The sequence below is a fragment of the Artibeus jamaicensis genome, unplaced genomic scaffold (assembly GCF_021234435.1).
Source record: "Artibeus jamaicensis isolate MK-2021 breed Jamaican fruit bat unplaced genomic scaffold, CSHL_Jam_final contig_519, whole genome shotgun sequence".
Lineage (NCBI taxonomy): Eukaryota > Metazoa > Chordata > Mammalia > Chiroptera > Phyllostomidae > Artibeus > Artibeus jamaicensis.
The window spans coordinates 24,515,732-24,543,081 of NW_026521871.1; the positions used below are offsets into that span (position 1 = coordinate 24,515,732).

The following is a 27,350-nucleotide window of genomic DNA, read 5'->3' on the forward strand; positions in this document are numbered from 1 at the left end:
TTCTAGGTCTGTGGGCTTGTGTACCCTCCAGGACCCTGTGGGTCTCTCCAACGAACTCTGTGAGCCTGGGAGCTTCTCCCGGCAACTTGACCCCGAAAGTATTTCCCATTGGTGCTTTCAGGCTCTAATTCCTATTGCTGGGGCCCAGGCCTGAGCGGTCTGCCTCACTGCTTGCTCCTTCGCTTGGTTTATCTGTGCGCAAATGTGTGACGGTCAGCTAGCCGCCTTGGGCCCTCACTGGGTCTGCCTGTTGCCACCCCACACCTGGGATCTGTCAACTGCCGCTGCCTGCGCTCCTGTGCTGGTCCTGTTGATATTTCCTGCCCGACCTGCTCTGCTGCTGACTCCGCCCTTCTTACCAGTATGGATAAATGGTTTGTTGTTGTGGGACTTCAATACAGTTCAGTTTTCTGTGTTTTGGCTGCGTTTTTGTTACTAAAGCTTTGTTGTCTTTAAACTTGGTTGTCCACCCACGCCTCCATCTTGGCCAGAAGTCTTTAAGAATATTTTATTTATTTATTTCCATAGAGAGGGAAGGGAGGGAGAAATAGAAAGAGACAAACATCAATATGTGGTGTGCTAGCTCTGGTCAAAATTTAGACCTTTGGAATGTCAGATTTGTATTGCCATGGGGTTAGCCCTATCCAGGGCAACATAGACATCCTAAAAATTATGTCAGAGAGCCTCTGCATTTTAGAACTTCATTTTACAATTGAGAGTGGAGACCTAGAGAAGGTGGCCATCTAAGGTGTGCAGGCTGTAGTGGCTCCCTTTGAATCCCAGGCTCCTTTATCTGTGCATTCAGTTACCGTTTCACTTCTGAGAATTGTTCCAAGAGCTTTTTTATCCTCTTGGTGAATGTGCCTTTCTATCCCAATCCATCCCAGGCCTTACTGCAAAAGTATTTCTTTTTCCTTGGCACACATACCTCTTCAGATATCCAGTTATCTGAACAAAGCTCTAGACATATTAGTTGAGCTTCAAGATACTGGACTAGGCATAACTGAGAGAGACAAATATGTTCCTTATCTTCAATAATGTTATGATGTTGGTGTTTATTCAGATTGGGAGGGTGACGTTCATTCACAGAAATAAAAGGTGTTTGAAAAAGCAAGGGAAATAAAGGCAGAAATTGTTTTTAGAATATTGTAGTTTGATTGAAAAAATTTCAAGAAATTCATAAGCTGAGAATACCTATTTGATTCTAGTTATCAGTCACTGGCACTCTACTTACCTTGATATTAACACTCCCTCTCCCCACCTGGCCTTTTTTTTTTTCAAACAGTGGTGTAATTGTCTTGTTGCAGAGGTGGATACTTTTACTAAGTTAGAAGACTGGAGCTGTGGGTGTTTGTTTACAGTCTAAGATTTTTTTAGGATCTGCTTTCCGTGTTCCCTCAGGGCTGCACTTTGAAAAGGTCTAATCTAGTGTGGTTAAACCAGGTCTGAATGTATCCTTTATTCTACTTTTGGCATTGCTATCAATTTATCATAAGATTTTCTTTTATACATTTCTATTAGCTGAAGAATTGGCCATGGGATAATTGATTCATTTACATATACGTTTCTATATTAGGGTGTGTGAACATTTTCCTATATTTATTTTTTATCCATGAAATGTTTATTGAGAAGGTATATGCTATATGCTTTGTGAGGTACTGGGATGCAAAGTTGAAGAAGGCTCATGGCTCATGACTTTAAGGAACTTTAAGAAAGACTAACAGATAATGCACATACTGTGTGTAAATAAGTGCAAGTGATAGAGCCTATCTAGAGTATTGTGGGAGCAAAGGATGGAGCATTGGTTCTCAAAGTATGGCCTGGGGATTTCCTAGAGGTCCACAAGCTCTTTGTCAGACATCTACAAGGTCAAAACTATTTTCATAACATGAGGCATTATTTGCCCTTATTTACGTGTGTGTGAGAGAGAGAGAGAGAGAGAGAGAGAGAGAGACGGAGTTGCCCAGAGGCAACTTGTGATCATCACAATAGATTGAAGGTAGAAGTAGAGATGAAAATTTGTTGTCTTCTATTAAGTTTGACATTAAGGAGATTTGCAGAACTATAAAATAGTGTCACTTTTCTCACTAGAGGTTTTGTTTTGAAAATTGTGGTTTTTAAAACTAAAAATATGCTTAAAAATAAAATGTTTTAAAATAAATATTTAATAGATTTATTTTTTACACGAATAAATATATATTTAAATAGAGAGGGGAAGGGAGGGAGAAAAGAGGGAGAGAAACATTGATCAGTTGCCTCTTGCATGCACCCCAGCTGGGGACTGTCCATAACCTAGACATGTGCCCTAACTGGGAATTGAATCAGCAACCTTTTGTTTTGTGCGACGACGCTCAACCAACAGTGCCATGCTGGTCAGGCAAATGAATAAACATTTTAAAATATACAGTTTAACTTCAAATTTAGTAAATATTAATAGATACAACCTACATGGATAAGAGCTTTTGAGTCTTCAATAATTTTTAAGAGTGTAGAGAAGTCCTGAAGCCAAAAGTTTGAGAACCACTGGAATATAAATTCCAAACTAGTCCTCAGGAAAGAGGTGGTCAAGGGATAACCAGTAAGAGATGATACCAGGGCTTAATCACAGGTGTTTATAAATAACTGCCAGCTGGAATGTAAATTGGGAGGGAGTTTCAGAAGTAGGAAGAGGTGGATCACAGAAGGCCTTGTATGCCTAAGAAGGCCTTTGTTCCCGCTCTCATAGTCAGAAATAAGTATCTAAAATGTATTAATTTCTACCCTTTTGAAGTCTTGTTGGATGCTGTTTTACTATATAAGTATTTTTAAATATAAAGAGGTTAGAAGATTGTGTTTCTGATTTTGTGCGATTTGTTAAATTGTCAGTCAGCTTTTTGTATATCTACGGGCATTCTATACATACTATTTTAGCGTTGAAAACATGAGTAATCTATGACTTCAAGTCCTCATACTGTCTAAATGAAGTCATTGTGTTTCCTGTAAAATGTAGATTTTGAGTAACTACTTGTCAGTGATACCAAATTCTTATAAATTGTTTTTAATGTGTTGGTTAGTGGTTATAAGCTAATACTAACAGAGATTTTCTTCTGAACCTGGAAGCTAAGTTGATATGTAAATGCAGACCCTAACATTTCAATAGAGGGCCAGTGAGAAAATGTTAGTAATGCTTATATCAAATAAGGCATATATAAAGAACACTTACAAGTTAATAAAAACATTTCAATAATCCAACTTAAAACATTTTTAAACATTGGCATTGTGTTTAAACATTTTCCGAGGAAGATATACAAGTGGATAATAAGCTGTGATTGATTGCTCAACATCATTAGTTAGTAGGGAATGAAAACATAATAAGATAACTTCATATTAACAGGATGCTTACAGCCAAAAGATGGACAGTAAGAAGTTTTGCATATAGGGTTGGAAGCCTCAGATATTGCTAGCTGGATTGTAAAATAGCATAGTTACTTTGGAAAAGCAGTCAGTCAGTTCCTCAAAAAGTTAAACATAGAGTTACCATGTGACTTAGCAATCCACTCCTGGGTATATATACCCAAGAGAATTGAAATACATGTCCATCCAAAGACATGTACACGAATGTTCAAAGCAGCATTGTTTATAATAGCCAAAAAGTGGAAACAACACAAATGTCCATCAGCTGGTAAGTGGAGAAATAAAATGCAATTCATTCATACAGTGGAATACTTTTCAGCATTAAAAATGAATGCAGTTCTTGTACATGCTACAGCATGCTACAACATGTAAGGATGAACCTTGAAAATATTGTGCTAAATGAAATAGGCTAGTCAGAAAAGATGATGTATTATATGACTTCATTTATATAAAATGTCCAGAATAGGCAATTCCAAGGAGAATTATTTGAGATGATTTCAGACTTACAGAAAAGTTTAAAAAATAATACTTAAAGTTTTATTGATTAAAAGTTATTGTCAAGACTTTCCCTATTTCCCAGTGGAAGAACAAACATCTAAATAATAAATGAGAATTGTAAGTACTAATAAGTATTATGAAGGTGATAAAGTGATAGAGAATGTCAATATAATAATTTCCAAGCCTATAGAGAATTTTTATAAAAATTTATTTGAGCCCTGACTCATGTGGCTCAGTGGGTTGGGTGTCTTCCTACAAAGCAAAAGGTTGCAGGTTGGATTCCCATTCAGGGCATGTGCCTGGGTTGTTGTCTGGGCCCCGCTGAGGGAAGCGAGATCTCAGTAAATCCAGAAAACTGCTTTTAGAATGAGTTTGCAGTTTCTTTTATGCATTTGGAATTAAGGAGGGAAGGAAGGAAGATTATGTGAAGGTGGGAGAAAACAAGGTGGAGATTGGATTACAAGATAGTTAATAGGATTAAATATTATGGGCTCTCTTGAGAATGACTTTTGCTTCTAAGGGTTCTGAAAAGAGGCTTTTCAAAGGTATGTTAACCTGTACGCACAGAAACAGTGGTCAGGGCTTGCTTAAAGCATAGATAAATTGTTTACTAAAGAAGTTATAGGCCTGCTACATGACTACCCATCATGACCTACCTAGTTAGGAATTCACGATTAGATCACTCTGTGAAGTTACTCTCTATAGAACCCCTTTTTTGTCTGTAGGAATGATCCAAGTTACTGTTTCATCTGTGGTGATAGACAGAAACCCTCTTAAAAGAAGTAACTTTTGAGTTGAGACATGAACATTAGAGGTGGCTGATGAGTCCTGGCCAGTATGGCTCAGTTGGTTGGGCCAGAAAGTTGTGGGTTCAATACCGGCTCAGGGCACATGCCTAGGTTGCTGGTTTGGTCCTTAGTGGGCACGCATATGAAGGGCAGACCAGTTAATGTTTCTCTCACATTGATGTTTTTCTCCTCTCTTTCTCCTTCCCTTCTCCTCTCTTTAAATAAATAATAATTTTTTTTTAAGTTGGCCAATGACCTGGAGCAGAACATTCCAAGATGAAAGAATAGCAAGTACAAAAGCCTTAAGGTAGGAACAAAGTATGTAATGAATGGGTAGCAAAACCAGCTAGAGAGTAGTGAATGAGGAAGAGAGTGGAAGACGAGGTTGAAGGTAGACAAATAACAAATCATGTAGGGTCTTTGTAGGTCATAGTTGCAACTCAGAGTTACAGTGAGAGCTTTTGCAACTCAGAATTATAATGAGAGCTTTTAGAAGGTTTTTTAAGCAAGGAACTATAGTGATCTAATTTTTGCTGTACAAGGTACATTCTGGTCACTCTGGCACAGATGAATTGTAGAGAGGCTGACCTGGAGGCAGTGAGGCTGATTAGGAGGGTATTGGAGCAAAACAGTCAAGAAATGCTGATAATGGCTTAGACTGAGGCTGTGTCAGGGACAGTTGGGAGTGTTGAGAGTTTGATATGTTTTGGAGGTAGAGCCAGTTTTTTCTGATTTTTTTTTGGCCTGGATAGTGTTTGAGGGGGAACAGGACGGGAGGATATCAGTAGTTTACATTGTAGCATTGTAAAAATATTGGAAACAGTTTAAGTACCCATAAACTATGGTACATCTACACAATGAAGTACAGTGCAGATGTAAAAAAAGAATGAATATCTTTATGAACTGATATAGTGTAATTTCCAGAACATATTGAAAATGAGGAACATTGTTTTTTCACCCAGAAATAAATTTTGTTTTCTCTGATTGATTTAAAATCTTTTCTTCGTGCTTGATTTTCTGCAGATAAACTAGAAACTTACAGTTTTTCTCCTAAAAATGCAATGATATTCTTTCTTTTTTTTTTTAAAGATTCTTTAAAATCTCAAATTTTATTTGAGATTGTAGTTTTTCCTTCCAGGTAATCCTTTCTGGCTGCATTTCCTGTTGTAATCTGGCTGCATTTCCTGTTGTAATCTGTAAAAAATAAATTTTATTTATTTTTTAGAGAAAGGGTAAGGGGAGCCCAAGCCCCCAGCATCTTTCTCCATTGAAAAAGAGAGAAATATCAGTGTGTGAGAAACACATCCACTGATTGCCTCTCACACACACCCCAGCTGGGGGCCTGGCCTGCAACATAGGCATGTGCCCTGACTGGGAAGGGAACCAGCAACCTTTTGGTTCTCAGGTTGGTGCTCAATATACTAAGCCACAACAGCCAGGGCCAATGATGTTCTTACAAATTTCCCTCTTGGGTTTTCTTATCATCCTGCTTTAAGGAAATCCACGTATTCAGTATAGTTGCTTACAGTTTGACTCACACCAAGTGGTTATTTAAACCAAATATCTGAGCAGCACACTGAGCTAATCCTTGTGGAGAAAGTGTGATTGAACAGCTAATACCACTGTGTAGTTGAAGAGAAGACCACACAGCCTGAGTGTCTCAGTCTGGATGAGGGGAGAACCACCGATAACTGGACATCACTGGCCCTAAACCATTGCTTCGGCCTGCCCCCACCACAAATAATATAGGATTGCCACCCCATTTATACTAGCTTTAATTGTCAGAGTTTCATCTGGTCCTTTATTGACAGAGGTTACCTGAAGTTTACATGGATGCCAGAATTTCCACAAGCCTTGATTTTTTTCACAGTGACCAAGATCCGAAGTTGAGCCCATCAGTACTATAGCCCTGCACTGACTTTTTCAGAAGCAACTTGACTCTTTCAGCAACCCACTCAAAATTTTTCTTCACCATCTGGAACCCTTCAGGAGTTACTTTCCTGAGGTCACAATATGACTGTCTTTCTGTCTACTTTGATCTTTTGATGAACAGAGTCTCTAGGAATCATTATCAGTTACATCAGCAAGAATAATTTCTTTGGTAGTGACATCAACACCAAATTGAGTCTTCATATTAACCAGTCTTCATATCAACTCCATAGTACAGTCCTGGACAACCAGGATTTCTCCAATATTTCAAAAATAGCCTGTGTAGCATGGTTCATGATATCTACTTCAGTTTGGCCTATAACAAGTCCAGCAAAGCAAAATTTTGCAGCAATAATCGGTTCCTCAAATCACCGTGGATCATTATTAACATCATCCTTAAAAAAACATCTCCACTTTAGGAAGATAAAACTTGTACCCTTCCTTGACCACCAGTATTCTTTTGAGAGGAGAAACAGTTGCTGTTGTTCTACAAACTCATTCATTTGGAATCATTTCACACTTAGGTGCAATGAAAGCTGTCTCTTCACATTTTCTGATGAAAGCAGTTTTGATACCTGTCTCCTATGACATTAGCAAAATACAGCTAGTAATTTTATTTGAGATTGTAGCTTTTCCTTCCAGGTAATCCTTTCTGGCTGCATTTCCTGTTGTAATCTGGTCCTTGGACTACAGGAGGACTTTTCCTGGACTATCTAACGATTCACAGGTTTCATTTGTTTTACTGTCATAGAGGGTTTTTTTTTTTCTTTTTTAAGAACCAGTGTTCAGTACCTCAGCTGTCTCCATTATCCTGGGTGGGCTAGGGGCAGTGACTGAACTAGGAAGACACATAGGACTTTGGAAAAGAGGAGTCAAGAAACATATTGCTAATAAGTGCAAAAGAATAACTATAGTGTGCTGCCTTTTAGGTAAAAAAAAGAGAGAACCAAGAATATGGATATGTATTTGTACATTTGTACAAAAACATACCCAGGAAGGATAGCCAGAAACTGATGATACTGGTTTGCCTACAGGATTTGGGTGGCAGCAATGTGGAAATGAAGAGGATGGAAATGGTATAGTAGGGATGGAGAGAGGGATGCTGTTCTGAGCATATCTTTTTATATATGTCTACTTTTAGAACCATATAATGTTTTACATAATCATAAACAAATATACAAAATCTATCAGGATGAGAAGAAAAAAACCCAGGTGAAATACAGACAAAAATGGACCTGGGCAGTTTGAACCTGAGTCTTGGCTTCTTGCCTGTCTCCCTGAACAACATGAGCTTCAGCACCAGCCCTAGCTTCTCCATATACTAATGGACCTGGGCTCTGTACAGTCACCCAGCCACTGGGTCTGGCTGGTAAGCATTGTGGCCAGTGTCTATGCAGATGCTGGGGGCTTGGGCTCCCCAATCTTGGCATCCCACTCCACCAGTGTAGGGCAGCTGGGGATCTAGGGGTCTGGCTGCAGGGATGGCTGAGGGTTTGGCAGGCATAGGTGGCATCCAGAACTAGAAGACTCTGCAATGCCTGAATGACTGACTGCCTGGCCTTCTGCTTGGGGAGAGTGAGAAACCTGGAGGCTGATAATTGAAGACTGGAGAGTGAAATCTGGAACACCTGGAGAAGGGACCCCAGATCAGAAACTGGGGGCATTATTTCAAGATCATCGAGGACCTGAGGGTTCTTTGCAAATTCTGTGAACAGTCCCCACATCATTCTGTAGATTGACAATACCCGTCTTGGCTGCTGATGACTTTAGAGTCAAGTATGAGACAGAGCTGGCCCTGAAAGATCATTGATGACACCAATATCACTTGGCTATAGCTGGAGACAGAGGTTGAAGCTCTCAAGTAAGAGTTGCTTTCATGAAGAAGAACTGTGAGACTGAAGTAAATGGTCTACAAGCCAGATTGCCAGCTCTGGGTTGACCATGGAGTTGGATGCCCCCCAAAATCAGGACCTCAGCAACATCATGGCAGACATGTGAGCCCAGTGTGATGGCCTTGCTCGGAAGAACTGAGAGGAGTTAGGCATATACTGGTCCCAGCAGATTGAGGAGAGCACCACAGTGGTCACCTCACAGACCTCAGATAGGAACTGATGAGATGACACTCAGAGCTGGGATGTATGGTTCAGTCCTTGCAGATCGACCTGTACTCATTGAGAGATCTGAAGGCCAGTTTGGAGAGCAGCTTATGGGAGGTGGAGATATTCCATGCCTTGGAGGTGGAATAGCTCAGTGGGATCCTGCCACAACTGGGGCAGAGCTGGCCCACGCCCGGGTGGAGGGGCAGCACCAGGCCCAGGAGTAAGAGGCCCTGCTGAACATTAAGGTCAAGTTGTTAGCTGAGATTGCCACCTACTGCTGCTTACTGAGAGAAGGGGAGGACTTTGATATTGTTGATGTCCTGGACCAAAGCCACTCCATTCATACCATCTAAAAGATCACCACCTGCAGAATTGTGGATGGCAAAGTGGTGTCTGAGGTCAATGGCACTAAAGTTTTGAGAGTTAAAGGCAGCAGAAGTGGGGCACTCCTTGGCATGGCAGGAGGCCCATAAAAAGTTCAGAGATCAAAAAAAGACCTAAGTGAATTTCTCATGAATAACAAGTTGAAAGGGAGAATTTAAAAAACTACACTAATTAGCCACACAGAATTTTGACTGTAAACCCTAGGCTGAAACACAAGCTTTATAAACTATCAACTGATGGTCATCAATGTCAATTCAGCACCACCAACAACCCCCAATTCAAGGTGCAATAAAGAAGGAAACTTTAGGTCAGTCGTGATATAGCATGGCTGCAAGGCAGCCCTGGGGCCAGTCCCCTCTCTGGCTAGACAGCTGTGTTCTTGAGAAAAGGTCGGTGTTACAACTTTGATGTTGGGGAAACTCAGTCCTCAGTGGAAAATGGACAGTACTTTCTCTGAGCCAGAGGGTAACTTCCTTTAGAGATAGAAGTCCCCACCTTGGTTCCTGATTGGTCTGTCCTTTTGCAAATGAGGACTCCAAATCTTCACAGTTTGATTGTTCCGAAAAGCACTTTCCTGATTGATTAGGATGGAGCCCATATGCAAGTATATTATTATGGAATAAATTCAGATGTGATATTGCTATTCAAAGGCTGTATATCTCTGTCATTTTGAGATGTTGCAAAATTGTTCTTATGTTTGGACCTAGGCTTCCCTGTTAATAATAAGGGATAGTGTATATTTCTCCTCCCACCCCTAGCTTTGAGATTTAGTTGACATATAACATTTGTATGAGTTAAAAGTGTACAGTGTGATGATTTGATATGTGTGTGTATTGCAAAATATTTACCACAATAAGGTCAACACGTCCTTCACAAAATTTACATAATTACCATTGTGGTGGTGTTATGATGGATAGATAGTGCATAGTCACAACCTGGCCAACAAAGTAACTTAGCATATAGGGATTTCTTCTCAAATGAGTGTGTTGAAATGGTGTCTCACTGCATTTTTTTTGTATCTTTAAAAAAAAGATGTTATTTATGGGGGAGAGGGGGAAAGAGAGGGAGAGAAACAGCTACTGGTTGCCTCCTGCACATGCCTGGACCAGGGACTAGGGACCAAACTGGCAGCCCAGGCATGACCTGACCTGGAATCCAACTGGCAGTTTTTTGTTTTTTGGGATGTTGCCAACTAAGCCACACCAGTCAGGGCTCACTGTAGTTTTAATTTGCATTTTTCTAGTTAGTGAGAGTAAGAGTCTCTTTATATTTTAAAGTCTTTCTTTTCCTTGAACTCTCATCAGGTTTTCAAGCAGAAATGAAGTATCTTTATTTATATTTCTTTTTTTTTAAATTCAAGTATAACATGTACAGCAGAGTGCATAATTCTTAATATAGTGAGATGGATTTTCATAAGCCTCAACACTCATTTGGCAATTTTTACTGGAAGATGTCAACAAAAATTTATTCTCACCTCAAATGGTCCTTGTATGGTTTATGTACTGAAATATTACTAAGTTATAGTTGTCTTATTAGGCTGTCAAGAAAAAGAATCAAGTTCACATGTGTGGGCAGTGACCTTGTACATTACCCCTGCTGTCTGACAGTGGCTGTAAGATGCATTTTTATATCAGAGATGTTAAAATGTGGAAAAACCTCCATCTTAAAACTGAGGTAATATAAACTGTATGATTGAGGCATAGTGTTTCTTGTTTAGTTTTTGTAGAAAAGGATTCTACTTGAACAGGTCCCTGTTCAGAACCTGTGTAGGAGTTCGGGTTGGTCATGGGCAATTCTCAGTGTGAGCTTTTGAAATTCTCTCCCTGCCCCCATTCCTTTAGAGTTTAATGGATATTTATTGTTTGTCCAGAACTTTTCCTTTTAGTAAATTGTTTTTTTCCCCTTCCACAATGAAGTTGTGTGAGTGAATCTTCATATGTTAGGTCATTAATAACATTGTTTATACCTAAACCATTATTAGGAACTTAAAGAGTAATTTTTCTTGAATTCTGTGATAAAAATCAGAGTAATTTCATTGACTGTCCAAGAACAGTAAGCAATATACACACTTACATTCATTGTTAGCTGATACTGTGTCAAATCTTTTTATTTTCAGCAGTCAAAACATTGCCTTTTTAAGTAGACATTACTTTTTAGGGCAGTTTTAGGTTCACAGCAAAATTGAGTAGGAAATACATTGCATTCCCATATATCCCTGCTCCCACACACATAGCCTCTTCTACTGTCAACATCCTGTACCAGCAAATTGGTTAATTTTGTGTTGACTGATGCCCTTAACTTTTGGGAAAATAAGCAGTTTGATATAGTTTGACAGCTTTCTGAAATTTGTTTTATAACATTTCTCTCACTTTAAAAATTATTATTTATCTTAGTTCAAAAACAAAGAAACCTTGACTAGAATTAAATTACTTGCTTCCTAGCTGAGTTTTCTTTTGAAGGTACAAAATGAAAAAGATTTTCAATCTTAATAGCAACATTTATGCCCTCCTTTGATTCCTAGAAATATTATGAAACTTGAAGATTTTTCAACCTTTTGTCTCTTTTTTAAAAATTTAAACTGTTCTAACTAGATGCTTGAACTTTAAAAAAAATATTTGTTTCATTTCCATTTTCTTTCTTTTTTTAAGGATTTTATTTAGTTTTAGACAGAGGGGAAGAGAGGGAAAAAGAGAGAGAAACATCATCATGTGATTGCCTCTCAGGCGCCCCCCTACAGGGGATCAGAGCTGCAACCCAGACATTTGCCCTAGACTGGGAATCGAACTGGTGACTCTTTGGTTCACAGGCTGGCACTCAGTCCACTGAGCCACAACAGCCAGGGCAATGCTTGAACTTTTTAGTTAAAATTTCTGACTTGGGCCTTGGCTGGTGTAGGTTAGTGGATTGAACACCGGACTGCAAACTGAAAGGTTGCCAGTTTGATTCCCAGTCAGGGCACATACCTGGGTTGCTGGCCAGGTCCATGGTTGGGGGGCATGTGAGAGGCAACCTATTGATATATCTCTCACACATCACAGTTTTTCGCCTCTTTTTCATTCCCTTCTCCTCTCCCTAAAAGTAAATAAATAAAATCTTTAAAAAGATAAAATTTCTGACTTTAAGTACTACTGGCAAATGTAAATAATTCCAAACTTGGTATGTAGTAGAGACTCTAGTCCAATTTGGATGAGCTTTCCCACAAATGAATTAGATAATGATTAGGATGCAGCTATCATAAAGGTTATAACGTCCTACAAAATGTTACTAGTGAAGCATGGGATTTAACAGCTAAGAGGAGAGGGCTGTGAGCTCACTGATGCTTGCACTAAGCACCCATGTTTTAGAACTCAAGTGGAAAGGCAAAGCCATAGAACTTTTTGAAGACTACAGGATTTTCTCAATAAGACAGAAGACTCAAAAAATGATTTTGATTACATTAAAATTAATGTTCATTTAAAGACACTATACATACAATGAAAAGGTAAATCACAAACTTGAAAAAAACAGTAAATATTATGTATAATAAAGAACTAGCATCCTGAACAGGGCTGCTGTGTAGATATACAACCTGTGCAGTCACACAGGACCTCATGCTTATTTTAATGCTCAGCTCTCTCTTGAAATTCTTAATTTCTAAATAAGTGGCTCTGCATTTTTATTTTACATTGGGCTCTGCAAATTACATAGTCAGTCCTGGTCCTGAATATGTAAAATCTACTTACTAGTTAATAAGAAAAGACAACCCAATAATAATGGCCAAAGTCTGTGAACAAAGGAATGCAGAAAGGAACATAGCTAGATAATTATTCAGTATTTGAAAAGCTCTTCAATATGATATGATATCATTTTATATAGTAGCAAATACGATACCATTTTATGTATTCTGAAATGCTACCGATTAAGAAATCTAACTTTACCAAGCATTGGAGAGGAAATGTTATTAATCCATTTACCTCTGGTGCATTATAAGGTGATACAATTGGAAGACAATTTGGCATTTTGGTAAAGCTGGGAATTTGCATGTGCTGCATCCCACCAGTTTCACTTGGTTCAAAGCATGCCCTACAGAAATTCTTGTTCACATGTACCTGGAGACATATATTGATATAATAATGTTGATTAAAGCAAAAAGTATAAACCATTTAAATATCTGTCAACAGAATGGTTAATTATGGTACATTGTGGCATATTTATGTAATAAAATACTGCAGATGAATGAAAATGTAATATGGATAAAGCTTAGAAAAATATTGAGTGAAAAAATTCAAGTCCTTGAAGACTTCATATAGTGTAACAATTTATTAAGCTGAAAAAGGAAGCAGGGAACACAAACAAAAAAATTATTTAGAGATATATACACATGTGACAGAGTTATTTTTTAAAATGTAATAACTTTGGCTGGTAAACACTCGATACAATATACGGATGATGTGTTACAGAATTGTACACTTGAAACCTATATAATTTTACTAACCAATGTCACTGATAAATTAAATAAAAATTAAAAAAGAAAAAAAACAATTAGTATTCAGGATAAAAATTGGGATGAGAGGGGTACATAGGAAGATGTAATGTTACATGTGTTCTATAGGGTGGTGATTTGCAATGTTCATTTTATGCTTGCTTACATGCATCTTTACATATATTGTATGTGTCAAATATTACATTAAAGAATAAAAGAGGAAAATGAAATAACCTACTATTGTCAATAGTTCATGATATAGATAGAGGAATGGATTGAAAAATAGAAAGAAAACTAGCTTATAGAAAATAGATTTCCAGAAAAAAGAGGTGATTTAAATGAGAGCATTTAGTTGCACAGAATGTCCACATAAATCCCTTCCAGTTCTGATGTTCTATAATTTTAATATTGTGTTTCATGTGTATTCTATATTTCCCTCCTATTTAAAAAATAGTTATGAGCAATTAAATGTCATAAAAGCAATACAATTTATTTTATTTTTAATTTAATCCATTTAAGTATTAATATCTTGTCCCTTTTTTTTTGTAGTGTATTTTCTAATCTGAAAACGTCTTTCATGAAAACTTCACTTTTAAAAAATAAGTAATGCCATCTGTTTTCCTAAAAGACTGAAATGGAGGCTACCATTTCGAGGTAAGTATTCAATTTTGTATCTTTGATTACTTAACATTTTCCCCCCCAGAAGTTATGTATAGAAGGGTAATGTGACCATTGATTAGATTCTAAATCTTTCAGTTTATCTGGGGCAGAAAGGGGTTGGAATACTGTTTTAAGACAGTCATATGTTTAGGATGATGTTTACCACAGAGTGAACAGAGCTTCATGAAAGAGAGGAGGGGCTAGTAGTGTTGAAAGCTTTATAGAGAGGTTAATTGAAAACCAAAGAAGCTTTTTTTGAATTTGGCAGTTAGAAGGAGGTCATTGCTGGCTCTAGCAGAGTCATATCAGGACAATTTTTGGTTTGCAGTGGAGTAAAAAAAATGAGGAGATGATAAAGTCAGTATTTCAGCTCTTAATTCATTCAATTAAACCGTTTTGTAGCATGTGCTCAGGATGCAACAGTCATTTAAGTGCTGGAGTTGCAGTTAGTGTGACCATATATCCTGGTTTAAGGCTCTTAAAAATTAATTAATACCTATTTTTTTCACCTTTGAGATAAAATTGACACATAACATGTGTAATTACCTACCTATTTTTAATGCCCTCTTTTACTCTCAAGCCTGGTTTGGATGATAAATAACATGGTCCACCCTAGTTATGCTGTAAACAAGGAGGGGCATTCCCTGTCTGAAGTTATTGTATCTGCTAGACTGGGCTTTGTTTCTGGCAGGCAAGTAAGGTGCGTAACAACTAGTCATGAAATTAATTGGTTAATTATAACATTGGTAAGTGCTGAAGAAGTGAAATAATGACTACCCAAATAAGCATTCACTCCTACTGCTGTAGGAGTGAAAGTCAGTGGTCTCTGAATTTATTTTGCAAGGTAGATTTCATAGGTAGATTTGTCAGGGAATTTGGAAGAAAGAAGTCATATAAATGAATCCAGGATTTTGAGTTCCAGTGGTTGGAAGTATGATGGTACCATGAAGAGAAAAGTAAGGAAACCATGAGGAAAGATTGATATTAGGGGTGAGAGGGTAGGGCTATGACATGATGGATTCTGTTAGACATATTTGGATTTTTTTTAAAAAATTTATTTTCAGAGAGACAGTGAGGGAAGGAGAAAGAGACACATTAATCACTTGTCTTCTCGTATATCCCCAACTGGGAATCTGTCCCTTGGCGCAGGCATGTGCCTGACTGGGAATCAAGCAAGAGACTCTGGTTCGCAGGCTGGCACACAATCCAGTTAGCCACACCAGCCAGGGCTTAAGTGTATTTTCTTAGTGTTTATCATAGCTTGTTTCCTAGTAGTTTTGAAAGGAACACAAATCCTCATGCTCTACTATGAGATCAGAACTGGTAAAGAAAGTTGTCTTCTAGTTAAATTTTAGTGAGAAATCCTCACAGGAATTAAAATTCTGGAGCTTTTTAAAAAGAATGCATTGCCCGGAACTTGTGGTTACTATGTCTGTGTAACTTGGCTGTGGAGTCTGTTATCCTAAGTACCTTCAGTTGGCTCAGGAGCAAGCTATTTGTTTTAATATTTAGGCAGGAATAACTGTGATCTTTGAGGATTGGATAAGATGATTAAATGAGCTAGAATGATTATTTTTTCCTTGAAAGAGTACACTTGTTAACCTCTGAGATTGGAAATTTTATAAGTAGCTGGGGGAATTTTCATCTTCCTGTTGACATCTTATCTGTGTAACAGATGGGAGAAGGCATTCTTTGTTCAGATGGATAACAAACCAATAAAAGTGATTAAGTGGTAATATATTGGTGGGATTACAGCCCCTGCAGAGAGGTTTTTGAAATTTTGCATCTTGTTTGCAGTTGTCATTCAGATTTGGAAATTTGAGGTAGATCATATTCATTGTCTTCAATATTGTTACAATTATGCTCTTCCTTGGTAAATTATGTTTTAATTTGAAAATGTTTACTTTAGAAGTTTCTTATCATTTTATATGAACACTGCACATAAACAGAGTGGGTTTATACTTGCTTTCCAGTTTCTTCCAGTTCTTCCTCCTTCAGTTCTTTTCTTTGCCCCAGGGTTCTTTTCTGTTAATTGCATTGGATGTTTGTGCAGTTAGAAAAAATGTTCATAAAGATTATATTGTTGAGTGCCTACTGTTTCTGGTCCTTTGATAACATGCTTTTTGCTTTTACTCAGAAAATAACTGTGGTTAGATTGTCATATAGCCTGTCATACACAGTAAGGATATTGTGAAAGAAATTCTGGCTATCTGTGTAGCATGACCTTTCAGAATTGTTTTCTTTGCTGCAAGCATCTCACTTAGCCTTTTGACTGCCACATGACAGAGGAAGTAGTATATAAAGGGCAACATAAATGAATGCCTTGTTGATCTCAATACAGTTTTTTTACATAAGAGCATGCTAAATAGTCACATACGTTACTAAGTGTTACTGTTTTGTTTATGTGGAGGACTGACTAGTTTTATGCATAATACAGAGTATATTCTAAATGTAATTTTATAAATTTTATAGTGTTTAAATTTTAAATAGAAAACATTTATGATACTTTGGAAAAGGATCTAGATTTTTATTCAAAGTATTAAATATTACTGAATGGAGATTGTTATGTATAGTCACGAGTACAAACCATCATTTCTTTTCTTTTTTTTCCACATTTTAAAAATCAAATCCAGTATTTTGGGGAAAAAGATTTTAAAGCAACTTTGAAGATATCTTCTTGCTGTTCTGTGCATTCAAGAGAAGCTTCCTTAAAACTGTGAAGGGACCGGGGAAACATGAATAAGCACTGGCCTGATTTCATTTTATTTTTATTTTTTAAAGTTAAAAAAAATCCTCACCTGAGGATATGTTTATTGATAAGAGAGAGAAAGAGAGAGAGAGAGAGAAAGAGAAAGAAAGAGAATCAATAGAGAGAAACATGAATTGTTTGCCTCCTGTATATGCCCTGACTGGGGATTGAACCTGCAAGCTAAGTATATGCCCTGACCAGGAATAGAACTTGCAGCTTTTTGGTGTACAGGATGACTCTCCAACTAACTTGAGCCACCTGGCCAGGGTAGCACTGGCCTGATTTTAAACTTTAATCTTATTTTCCACTAGTAACATAGCTATGTAATGCATGTATTTATTTATTCTTTGTTTAGCAAAGAGGACTTGTATCATGTACTGTTGGACCCCCGAAGATGAAAGAGCCTGTTTCTGTCATCCAGGATATGAGCAAAGGTGGCAGAAATAGAGTTTGGTAGGATCACAACTTTTTGCTCTAGGTGCTAATGCCACTTCCCTTCTAGAATCTAGAGGTAAAGGCAAAGGTTCTAAGGAGATGCAGGGGTGTGAGGATGGTTGGATTCTTAGGTGAGAATAGTCCTGATGGGTAACAGGAAAAAATCTGGATCTTGGGTTTGATTTTTTTTTTTTTTTACCAACACTAAGGTCAACAGGCAGAGAAAAATGGGAATGGATCCTATCAAATGGATTCTCCTTGCCGGGCTGCCTAGGGCCTTTACATATGTTACTGCTATTCATCCATTTAAAAAAGTTGTGAAATTTGGTATATATACAGAAGAGCACATGAAAACTTAAATTAATAATTTAAATAGTATTAAAAAAGAAAACCTGGGTGTAATAGGCAAGCTAATCATATGTGCCTTTCTCTATCATATTTCCTTTCCTCTCCTGAAGGTACTTTGCTGAATTACTTATTTCCTTGCTTTTTTTTTAATGTTATCACCTAATTTATATCTCTGAACAGTGTTTAACTTTTATCCATACTTGAGTAAATGGAATCATTGTGTATATATATTTTGTTTCTCTTAACATTGTAAGTTTTATTCATGGTGATGCGTGTAGCTGTATTTTAGTAATTTTTCATATTGTAAAATATCTAGTACAAGTTATTGAACCATTGTATTAATGTCCATTTAGGTTATGTCTAGTTTTTGGCTATTGTGAAAAGTTGTACATTGAACATTTATATATATGTGACATACTTGAATAAAAATTTTCCTAGTATATAAACTTAATAATGGAATTTTTGATGCAAACTCTTTGAAAGAGGTTGAATTGGTTTATTCTCCCAACAGAGATCATCTGTGAAACATCACGTAGCATTGTGTTTAACTTGTATTTCCTTGGTGACTTATGAGGTTGAACATTTTTCTTCCCATATGGTTGGTTATGGCATTTTTTGGCCTTGGTGAAATTTCTGTTTAATTATTTTGACCATTTTTCTATTGGGTTTAAGTTCTTTACATATTCATTTTCTCACTATAATTTGTAAAAATTATTTGATCAATTTTAATTACCTGTTAACATTCTTCATTCTTTTTTTTTTTTTTTAAGATTTTATTTATTTTATTTTTAGACAAAGGGGAATGAAAGGAGAAAGACACAGAAATATCAATGTGTGGTTGCCTCTCATGCACCTCCTACTGGGGACATGGCGCCGTAACCCAGGCATGTGTCCTGACTGGGAATCGAACTGGTGACGCTTTGGTTTGCAGGCCTGTGCTCAATCCACTGAGCTACACCAGCCAGGGCTCTTCTTGTTTTTTGTATTAAGAGCAGTACCAGAAGCCTACTAGAAGCTGGATCTTGCTAGCTTCTCCAGTACCATTCTGCCTCTGTTTTCTGCTTCTCTTTGTTTCTTATCTTTGAATTCCTCAAATTCTTATGGTTCCTTAGGTATTGGCATATGTTTTTCCCCCTTTGCTTAGCTAATTTATTCTCTTCAAATCTGTTAAAATTTCCCTTTCCTAAGAAATTACTCCTGGCTTTTCACCTGTATCAAATTCACATAGTTTGTACCTCTGTACTTATTTTTGAAAAATATAGTAATTCCAGTCAGATGACTAGGCAGGAAGAGAAAGAAAGCAATCAGTATGTTCATTTCTACGAGAGGGTTAAAGAATGAAGATCACATGGAGGGTTAGCAACAGGGGAGTGGGAGAAGGAAAAGGGGGGAGAAGGTACAGAAAATAAGTAGCATAGATAGTAGATAGAAAATAGATAGGGGGGAGGGTAAAAATAGTAGGGGAAATACAGAATCTAAAGAATTTGAGACACATGTTCATGAACTAAAGGGGGAAATGGTGGGGGAGGGGTATGCAGGGTGGAGGGGAACGGAGGGGGGGAATAGAACAAATGTAATGGCATAATCAATAAAAAAGTTTAAAAAAAAAGCCATTTCGTTTTTGTCAATCAGATGAAAAATGGTCTCTAACTATAGCTGTAATTTGTATTTTACTTAATGTGAATAAAGCAAGCATTTTTATATGTTAAAGGACAAAAAAAAAAAAAGAAATGCATCGTGCAGCCCTGACTGGAATGGCTCAGTTGGTTGAGCATGCTCCCACAAAGCGGCGGGTTGCCCGTTCGATTCCCAGTCAGCGCACATGCCTGGGTTGCAGGTTTGGTTCTTGGTTGAGATGCATGCCAGAGGCAACCGATTGTTGTTTCTCTCACACATTGATGTTTCTTCCTCTTTCTGCTCCCCTTCCCCTCTCTAAAAATAAATAAATAAAATCTTTAAAAATTGCATTGCGCGAAGTGATAAATAAGGATGAAAGCTGTTTAAAGAAGAGAGAATAATCTACTGGTGTCATAATGATACTCTCATTAATGTCTCCCAACTCCTCTTCACAATTCTATTTTCTCTTTGGATTGAGAAGGGTGATAAGGAAAACACAGTGGTAGAGTTGACCAAGCAGTGGACTCAACGTGACTGAGCAGGATATGTGGGTTTTAATCATGGCCTTGTAGCTGCTTAAAAGTTAAACCAGCGATTTTCAACCTCTTTCATCTCATGGCACATAAACTAATTACTAAAATTTTGCGGCACACCAAAAGATATACCTTTTGCCTATTAAAAAATAGATACAGTTTTAATTGATTTGTGAAAACTAGTAATTACCTACCTTTTTTGTTTCAAAGTGACTTTAAAAAAAAAACAGGCTTATCTTATCTTTTTGTATATAAGGATTTCCAGTACCAAGAATTAACCAGTGAGATACAACATTATTATGCTATGTGACCAGTAAGATGCAACTCTATTATATGACCTATATATTTATGGTTCAAGAGATGGCATTTGCAGTGGATGGATATTATTTTGTTGGCTGTTGTTATTTTTTTTTTAATTTTTTATTGATTATGCCATTACATTTGCTCTATTCCCCCCTCCCTTCCCCTCCACCCTGCATACCCCTCCCCCACCATTTCCCCCTTTAGTTCATGAACATGTGTCTCAAATTCTTTAGATTCTGTATTTCCCCCTCTATTCTTACCCTCCCCCCCTATCTATTTTCTATCTACTGTCTATACTACTTATTTTCTGTACCTTCTCCCCCCTTCCCCTCCTCCCACTCCCCTGTTGCTAACCCTCCCTGTGATCTTCATTTCTATGGTTCTGCTCCTGATCTAGCTATCCTCTTAGTTTGCTTTTGTTTTAGGTGTGGTTCTTAATAACTGTGAGTTTGCTGTCCTTTCACTGTTCATCTTTTTTTATCTTCTTTTTCTTAGGTAAGTCCCTTTAACATTTCATATAGTAAGGGCTTGGTGATGATGAACTCCTTGAATTTGGTCTTATCTGAGAAGCACTTTATCTGTCCTTCCATTCTAAATGAAAGTTTTGCTGGGTAGAGCAATCTTGGTTGTAGATCTTTGGTTTTCATGACTTGGAATACCTCTGTCCAGCCCCTTCTTGCCTGTAAGGTCTCTTTTGAGAAATCAGCTGACAATCTGATGGGAACTCCTTTGTAGGTGACTGTCCCCTTAGCTCTTGCTGCTTCTAGGATTCTCTCCTTCATTTTAATCTTGGCTAATGTAATTATGATGTGCCTTGGTGTGTTCCTTCCCAGGTCCAACTTCCTCGGGACTCTCCGAGCTTCCTGGATCTCTCGGAAGTCTATTTCCTTTGCCATCTTGGGGAAATTCTCCTTTATTATTTGTTCAAATAATTTTTCAACTGGTGGTTGTGCCTTTCCCCCTTCTGGTACCCCTATAATTCGGATGTTGGAACGTTTAAAGATGTCTTGGAGGTTCCCAAGCCTCTCCTCATTTTTCTGAATTCTTATTTCTTCATTCCTTTCTGCTTGATCATCTGTTTCTTCTGTCTGGTCCTCTCCCTTGATTTGAGTCCCAATTTTCTTTCCATCACTATTGGTATCTTTTGTATCAGCATTCATTTCAATTAATTTAGCTTCCATATGTTTCTCTAATTTGTGACTAAAATCCACCAGTTCTGTAAGGATCTATAACCAGTGTTTTGAACTGTGCATCTGAAAGACTGGCTATTTCTTCATCACTTAGGTCTATCGGTTCTGGGGCTCTGAGTTGTTCTAGAGCCATTTTTGGTTTATTCGTGCTGTTTAGTGAGCAGAGCGAAGCCTTAGTTGTTTACCAGGACGGGGCGACCCAGGTCGTTGGTTTGTGACGCTGTGTGTGGGGGCGGGGTCAGAGAGGGAGCGATGGCGTTCCTCTCCGCTAGCCCAGCGCATCCAGTCACTCAAATGCCTCGGGTTTGCTTATCCGATCCTAATTTTGCGAGCCTGCTGCACCGCACGGGTTTCCCTTCTCACTGGTTTCTCCGCACGTAAATGCGCGCGACTGAGCGACCCACCGCGCCTATTCCCTGTGCGCTCCAGCAGCCAGCTCGCTGGCGATCAGCCCTCGGTTGCCTGCGCGCCCCGCGCACCACCCCGGGGATTTTTTCTTTCTAACCTGCTCTGCTTCTGGCTTCGCTCCTCGTACCGGTCCAGCCGAGTATCTAGTTGTCCTTTGGACTCCGTATTGTCGATTTTCCGTGTGGCTTGGTTGTGACTGCTGTTAAAAATAGTTGTTCTTAGATTTGGTTGTGCACAGAGGCGAGGTGGACCCTCCACCTACTTCTCCATCTTGGCGGAAGTCCTCGGCTGTTGTTATTTTTTAATTTGACGGTCTAAGGGAAAAGAGTTCAGTGCCCCTGACTGGGTGGATGGGTCAGGTGTTGCATGTTCTAAAAAATTTTATGACACACCCATTGAAAATCACTGACCTAAACTATGTATTTTACTAAATCAGTGTAGCCCAAATTGCTGTAGCAGACTGAAAATGAATAATAGTTCAAACAAAATGGATGTTTATTTCTTACTCATGGAACAGTCTAAAGTAGATTGTTCTTCTTTGGTGGGTGGGTTCTCTTCCAGGCTGCTTCTTTTGTCTTACGTCCCTTTCATTCTTTATGACCAGTGAAAGAGAAAGGAGAAGGTTTATAGGCAACACACTAACTTTCTTTTTTTATTTTAAAGATTTTATTTCTTTTCAGAGAAAGGCGAAGGGAAGGAGAAAGAGGGGGAAAGAAACATCAGTGTGTGGTTGCCTTTCACATTCCCTTTACTGGGATCCGGCCTGCAATCCAGGCATGTGCCCTGGCTGGGAATTGAACTGTGACCCTTTGGTTTATAGGCCCATGCTCAGTCCACTGAGCCACACCAGCCAGGGCCACACTAACTTAAAAGACCTCACCTGAAGTGGCATTTCCGTTCAGTATTCCACTGGAGAGAACTTAGTACATGACTATTTCTTACTGCTCAGAAGGTTAGAATATGTGTAGTCTGCCAAGTTCCCTGACTGTGGAAGAAGAAAAGCCCTCTCTGTCACAGTGGCCCTGGTAATCTCATTTCTGTATATCTCAGGTCTTAAAGTATAAAATGATAGTTTTATACTGAGAAGATTTATAATATACACACCCTTCTTCCTTAGAGATTAAACTTAAAAAGCACAAGGACAGTGTTTCTGTCGTGACTCCATTCACCTTGTTCAGTGCAATTTTGAAGGAATATGACATGCTAAAGCTTTTTTTCATCGATATTGGCTGTTCGTTATCACAATCAGACTACTCACAGCTCTAACTTTATTTAGGCCCTGGGTACAAACTGTACCATGAATGGAAGCTTATTATATGCGCTAAAACAATTCTCATGTTATATGTTTGTGCAAAGTTGTAGACAAATATGTTAGTTTTTAAATACTAAAATAGGAACCTGTTTAAATATTCTGTATTCTCTTTGGGAAATACACGAACTTTAAATATATTTATAAATACCTAGTTAAGGAAGCTGACTAGAGCTTGTATCAGTTATTCATAAATTTGAACTTTAAGTTCCAACAGTTACGATTTCAAGGAAACTGCTTTAATAGTTGTTTTATAACTGAAGTTTGATAGATCAAAGTTGGGCAATAGATTTCATTTTTATATGAAGTCATTTTTTATTTTTATTATTTGTTTATTTTTAAAGATTTTATTTATTTATCTTTAGAGGAGTAGGGAAGGAGAGAGGGAGAGAAACATCAATGTATGGTTGCCTTTCATGTGTCCCCTGCTGAGAACTGGCCTGCAGGGAACTGGCCTGCAACCCCATTATGTGCCCTGACTGGGAATCGAACCGCAATTGTCTGGTTCTCAGGCATGCGCTCAATCCACTGAGCTACACCAGCCAGGGCTGAAGTCATTTTTTTAAAACTCATTTACCATATGCCTTTCTTTTTTAGGGAAATGATAGCATTAAAATTATCAAAGGTAATTTAATTTTAGCTATTAGTTCTCAGTTCCATATTTTTATTGTATTTTTTTCTATCACCATTTATCCCCCTTATACTCTCTTCTACCTCTACTTCCTCCCTCTCCCGACAGTCACCACAATGTGGTCCATGTCCATGAGTCCTTTTTCCTTTTTGCTCAGTTCCTCCACCCCTTAACTCCCACCTCCAGAGCTGTCAGTCTGCTCTTTAGGAGACTCTCTATTTTGCTTGTTAGTTTGGTTTGTTCATTCGATTCCACATATGAATGAAATCATGTGGTGTTTGCCTTTCTCTGATTGGCTTATTTGATTTAGATAAATTTTTGATCTGAGTGATTCTAATTTCAGAGGTTAACTTGTTTGCTAATACACAGAATCTATTTGTATGTAAGAAGAAAATATCTCTTATGAGAAATGTCCTTGAGAAAAAAATATATTTAAGTGAATGCATATGTGCATATATGTATTTTTTAAAGAAACAAATGAATTAACTCTTGGCTGTAGTAGTTGCATAATTAAATCTCTTAATCTAATAGATCGTGTTTCAATTATTGATTGCCTCAGCAAACCACCCCAAATCTTACTAGTGTGAAACATCCATTTTGTTATGACCTTGTTGTGGGATCAGGAATTTAGTCAAAGCACAGCTTGTTTCTGGTTCATGATGTCTGGGTGTCAGGTGGAGAAGCTCGAAATCTGAGGTTTAAGCCATTGAAGGCCTCTTCACACAAGTCTGGCTGTTGGTGCTGGTCGTCAGTTGGGGTTGGTCAGAATACTCACTCACACTTGGCTCTTAAAATGAGCATCTCACAAGCTGATATCTTAAGGGGTAGCACGTGAAAGCTATAGTTTCTAAAATCTGGGTCCAGAAACTAGAAGAACATTATTTTGCTTTTTGCATTTGGTCAGACTTTCACAGACCTCAGGTACAAGGGGAGAGACAATAGGCCTCACTTCTCAACAGGAGGAATATAAAAGAATTTGGCACCTGTTTTAAAATCATTCCAGGTCATTAGGAAGAACTCTTTTCTTTACTGATTCTTTTTTTTTTTCAACCTTACCTGAGGACATTTTTTTCATTGCTTTTAGAGGAAGAGGAAGGGAGAGAGAAACATTGACATGAGAGAGAAAGATGGATTGACTAACTCCTGTACAGGCTCTAACCAGGCATGGAACCTGCAACCATTTGGTTACAGGATGATGCTCCAACCAATTGAGCCATAACAGACAGGGCAGCATGATATGCTATACAGAAAACGCTAAAGACTTCACCACAAAACTGTTGGGCTAAATGAATTCAGTAATGTTGGAGGATACAAAAATCAATGTACAAAAACATATTGCATTTTTATACACTACTAATGAGCTATCAGAGAAATTAAGAAAGCAGTTTTATTTATAATTGCATCAAAAATAATAAAATAAATTGAATAAATTTTCCTGGTAATAAATTTAATCAAGGAAGTGAAAGACCTGCACATTGAAAACTGTAAGACATTGAAGAAAAAAACTAAAGAAGACACAAGTAAATGGAAAAAGATATTTGATGTGCATTAATTGGAAGAATTAATATTATTAGACTGTCCATACTTCCCAAAGTAATCTACAGATTCAGTGCAATCTATAGATTTGATTTGATTCAATATCAAAATCTCAATGTCATTTTTCACAAAAATAGAACATTTTTTTTTATGGAAACAAAAGACCCCAAATAGCCAACACAATGTTGAGAAAGGACAAAGCTGGTGGAACCATATTTCTTGGTTTCAAACTATGTTATAAAGCTATAGTAATCAAAACAGTATGGTATTGGACCTGGCTGTTATAGCTCAGTGGATTGAGTGCAGGCCTGCAAAGCAAAAGGTTGTAGCTTCGATTCCCAGTCAGGGCACATGCCTGCGTTGTGGGCTAGGTCTCTGGTGGGGGGCTCATGAGAGGCAACCACATACTGGTATTTCTCTCCCTCTTTTTCTCCTTCCCTTCCCTTCTCTAAAAAATAAAAAACAAAAAAAAAGACAGACAGTATAGTATTGGTCTACATATAGATACCACATGGATCAATGGAACAGAATAGAGAGCTCAGAAATAAATCCATGTATATATGTTCAATTAATTTATAATAGAGGAGCCATGAATATACAATGGTTTTTTTTAATTAAGTGGTATTGATAAAACCAGATTACTATCTTACATTACATACAAAACTTAACTCAAAATGGATTTAAGACTTTAATCAAAGACCTGAAACTATAAAACTCCTAGAAGAAAACACAGGGAGTAAGCTCCTTAACACTGGTTTTAGCAGTGATTTTTTGGATCTGACTCCAAAAGCAAAGGCAACAAAACCGAAAATAAACACGTGGGCTACATCAAACTACAAAGCTTCCAGACAGCGAGTGAACCATCAACAAAATGAAAAGGTAGCCTTCTGAATGGGGGAAAATATTTGCAAATCATGTATTTGATAAAGGGTTAATATCCAAAATACATAAATTACAGCCCTGACTGGTGTGGCTCAGTGGGTTGAGTATTGTTCCACAAACCAAAAGGTGGCTAGTTCCATTCCCAGTCAGGGCACATGTTATCAAAAAAGAAATAACAAGTGTTGGTAAGGATGTGTAGAAAAGGGACTTCTTTTTCATTGCTGGTTGTAGTGTAAATTGGTACGGCCACTATGGAATATAGTAAAAAAACTACTATATGATCTTGCAGTGCTACTTCTGGGTGTTTATTCAAAGAAACAAAAACACTCATTTGAAATATCTGCAATCTCATGTTCATTGAAGCATTATTTACAATAACCAAGATGTGTTAACAGCATAAGTAGGTAAAGATAATATATACAATGGGTATTATTCGGCCATATAAAAAAGGCTATTTTGCCATTTGTTACAACATGGATGGACCTTCAGGACATTATGCTAAGTGAAATCAGTCAGACTGTGAATGACAAATACTGTATGATTTCACTTATATAGGGGTGAGCTGTAGGTTTACAATTATAATAGATAAATACAATAATTAATAAATAATACAAGAATAAACTTTCACATTCTCATAACTGTAAGCCTATTTTTGCCAGCCCATATATATGGAACTTAAAACAAAAACAAGAAAAAAAGTCAAACTCAGAGATATAACAATTGGTTACCAGAGGTAGGGTGTTAGAGGTTGGCAAAATTGGTGAAAGGGATCAAAAGGTATAAACTTTCAGGTATGAATAAGTCATGGGGATGTAATATACAATATAGTGACTATAGTCAATAACACTAAGTTGCATATTTGGAATTTGTTGGGAAAGTAGATCATTTTCATCATAAGAAAAAATTGTGTTTATTTAAAAATAATGTATTTGAGGTTTTGTGGGTTTTTTTCCATTTTTTTATTTAATTATTTTTCAACTACAGTATTCTGTCTTTTACTCCCATCCAAGCCCACCCCCTCCATGCCCCCCACCTCCCACCCATTGAGGTTTTGAAAACAGTGTTATATTGTATACAGGGTAATGTTACAAATTAAATATAGGGTAATGTTATAAATTAAATATAGGGCATTATCCAGAAGCTGAGTGTCCTTGAAGCATAAGTAAAGATTGCAGATCTTTTGGGAACCTAGACCT

General features: G+C 37.6%; 1 protein-coding gene and 1 pseudogene across 4 annotated transcripts in view; one reads left to right on the forward strand and one right to left on the reverse strand.

Annotated features, from left to right (window-relative positions):
* The window catches only part of PIK3CB (phosphatidylinositol-4,5-bisphosphate 3-kinase catalytic subunit beta), a 188,577-nt gene that overhangs the window by 38,273 nt on the left and 122,954 nt on the right, over positions 1-27,350 (forward strand). For 3 of the 4 annotated variants that reach the window (XM_053669198.1, XM_053669199.1, XM_037139412.2), the window contains exon 2: positions 14,103-14,207. The gene's annotated coding sequence lies outside the window, so the exon portion shown is untranslated. Of the gene's footprint in view, positions 1-4,951; positions 4,987-14,102; positions 14,208-27,350 lie in introns of those variants that run through there. The other variant, XM_037139413.2, reaches the window with a different exon arrangement.
* On the reverse strand, positions 6,133-7,448 carry LOC119044862 (bifunctional phosphoribosylaminoimidazole carboxylase/phosphoribosylaminoimidazole succinocarboxamide synthetase-like; annotated as a pseudogene).